A 3,403-nucleotide genomic window follows, 5' to 3' on the forward strand; every position below is an offset into this window, starting at 1 on the left:
ATTTTTATTGTGGAAATAAAGAGAGAACAGTTCTTAGTGGTCTGGTTCTATGAGAAAATAACCATAAAAGGGCCAAGTATATATTCTTCACTAGAATATTATCTGATACCTTTTGTTTTAGATAGTTCTTATTCTGTAAATGCAAATTCCTGCCTCTAGAAAAACTACTTGGATACATATTGACTTTAAAAGATTATTAATGTTGTAATGGTTATTAGTATATGATAACTATTTATATATTTATTTTTATGTATCTGTGAGAACATTTTCTAAAGGCAAAACTCTAGGATACCTAAGAAAATAAGCCAAAAAGAGATGCCAAATGTCCAATAATAGCATGATGACACATCTTTGCATTTTTGAATCACTATTATGTGTATAAATGTGAGGAAAAGTAAGAGACACAGTAGAGTGCAAGCTCATGGCTAGTGTGGATTTGCCACCGTGAATGTGTGATGGGAGGTTTATAAACAGGATTTGTGGACCCTATGAATTATAATCTTCTGCTATGATATTGCAACTTTGATGATGGCTGTGTGAGTATCTTTAAGATAAAATTTAAAAGTTCACATGAAATAGAAAGGCATTATTAATATTGATATTAAACTTGAGAACACAGATATTAAGGGGAATGATTATTTCAAGTAAGCTTCATTTGTAACAGTTATCTCTTAACACTGGCTTTGGCTAACCTGCCTACTCATGAGGTGTAGCTGGCTAGAAGTCCCTGGTCGAATGGCATCTGATCATAAGAATCACATTAGAGATTATCAAATAGTGACTTGGAATTTATTTTAAACAGTACATCATGAGATCCTTATGATTAAGTATAGATAACTTCTGCCCCTCTTCAAACCCTCTTCAAACCCCATTTTTTCAGTATATTGCTTTCTTCCATCATCACAAAAGGAAATGTTATGCCTCATCACATTTTTTATCTTATCAATGAGATAAATCTGAAAGACAGAACAAAAACAGTTGAAGTTTTCAACAACAGTCTACTGTTAGAAAAACATATGCTTACATATTTGCCTATAAATCTAAGAATATATAAAAATTGGAAAGAATAGAGCTACCTTTTTGGACATTAAAAGTGGGTGACTGTAAATCAGTGCTTTTATGTATTCATGCTTTCATTCATTCATACATTTGTTAACTCAACAAATATTTACTGGATATTTATTCTGCACCAAACATTATATGGTTTGAGGGAAGAACACTGGATGCATTAACAAAAGGATGTTTAGGTTTCAAGTAACTCCCAATGGCTAACCCTTTAAGATTGGTAGAATCTATACCACATGAAATTGTAACCTACCTTAAATGCATGTACTAAATAGAATTTCTTGATGTTTACCCTATTTTTAATAAAAATTCTAAAAATATTGTTTAAATATCTATATTGTGTATAAAGAGATTTTTAAAAAGAAAATCAATAAAATGCTTTTATAACATGTTACTAATAAACCAATATTGAATAATGGGTAAATCAGTTTGGGTAACTTCCCAAAATAATTGGGTTTTCCAAGAACATTATAGAAGATAAACATCAAGATCGATAAGTCCTGAGGTTGCAAGAGTTGTTATTGATTTATGGCCTTGCTTACTTGCCAGCAAAATAATTGCTGTAGAGAGGTTGACTTATGGTAACAAATCACAATGGGGATGCTAGTGTCTTCCTTAACCCAAGTTTAAAAACTAGAAAACATCCAAATAAGCTTATTTTATTGAAATTCATAATTAATAATATATACTATTCACCAAACACGTACCTACTTTGTGGTGAATCTGTCATGCATATGTGTAATATTATTTAAAAATTACCAAATAATCCTCTGAGAGACATTATTTTTCTTGTCTCACACAATGGAAAATTTGAAATTCAGAAAAGTTAACCAACTTGTCTAAGGTCACATGTAAATAGGAAGCTGCAAAGCAGTGTTAACACATGTCATTCTTTCCCATGCTTTGATACAGTTGAATATCACATGGGAGATATTAATAAACAGAATTTAAGAAATGCAATTTTATTAGCTGAGACAATCATTTGCTTGTCTATTATATGATTATAGGTTTTGCTTGATAGTAGACTTTCCATCACCATATCTAGGACACCAACATTCCTGAAAAAGTTGATTTGAAGACAATGATGAATCAGTAAAAGTTCCATGACTATGAACTAGACATGGCTTAATTAACAAGAGTTAAAGTTGATGGAGTATTCGGTATTTATTATTGCTTCACATTTTTATATGCGTATAGATTTCCTTTGTAAAATCAATTCTTTTCATTTTTGTACAACTTTTTTATTCCTTTAAGGTTTGTTATCATTCCCCAGCCATACACAAGCCCTCTGAGACTGTCACTAATTCTTAGCTGTTCTCTTTACAGCAGTTTGTATCTCAGCAGAGGATATAAGAAATTCATACCTTGAGCCTTTACACTGATATTCATTTGAGGTTCTAGGAAAATATGTGACTTTCTGAAAGTCTATGTCAAAGAAAAGCATAAAGGGTCTCTCCATTGTCTCTCCACTTAGAAACAAGAAGATTCATTTCCCAACCAAAAAAAAATCATTTTTATAGTTACAATAGACATTTATTTAAAGTGAGACTTATGTAGAGCAAATAATTCTTAAATTGTAATTCTGGTTGAAATAACTTCATAAAAATATGGAAAGACCAGGCACACACACAGATCTTTACTACAAGATCATTTCTTCGTCCACTCTCCTTTCTTTCCCAAATAACTTCTTTCATATACGGTTCAAGGTACAATTTGTCCTCCTCATATTTTGTCCACTGATCCTTAGGCAAGATCTAATACCTCATAGTCAGGTCTAGGGATCTCCTAATAACATTCTGCTATTATAAAGGTCCTCAGGAAGCCTTCTTATGGCTTCTCTTCCATCTTCAGTTTAATGTATTGTATCATCTCACATTAACCCCAGTTTACAGAGTCCTGCAGCATTATAATACCAATTTTGAAAAACATCCAGCCACCTACTTGATGCTACAACTATAGATCTGCCTGCCATTTTGAACTAAGAGTTATTTTGACCTAAAGAAACATCTTGAACTTATCTTAAGACACTATAGAATAATTTTACTGAACAAATCAAGAAAGAAATTACAAAACAAATCTAGATTGAACATGAAAACAACAAATCAAAACCTATGGGTCATAATGAAGGTAGCTCTAAGAGGAACATTTATAGCATTAAGTGCCTACCCAAAACTTTTAGGGATCTTAAATTATTTAATGTTGTGCCTGAAGGCCTTAGGAAAATCAAAACAACATTGAAAAGAATTCAGTGAAAAGATTGTCCAAGATCTGTCTTTTAGTAATAGCCTTTACTCCAACATAGTATACCCAGGTCAGCAACATTATAAATGCAGTGGTT

The 3,403-nt window shown here is 31.8% G+C and overlaps 1 pseudogene; it reads right to left on the bottom strand.

Annotated features, from left to right (window-relative positions):
- Window positions 1–506: 506 nt before the first annotated feature.
- On the bottom strand, window positions 507–3,037 carry LOC103690799 (cytochrome b-c1 complex subunit 7 pseudogene; annotated as a pseudogene).
- Window positions 3,038–3,403: the final 366 nt, after the last annotated feature.

The sequence above is a fragment of the Rattus norvegicus genome, chromosome X, assembly GCF_021556685.1.
Source record: "Rattus norvegicus strain SHRSP/BbbUtx chromosome X, alternate assembly SHRSP_T2T, whole genome shotgun sequence".
Taxonomy (NCBI): domain Eukaryota; kingdom Metazoa; phylum Chordata; class Mammalia; order Rodentia; family Muridae; genus Rattus; species Rattus norvegicus.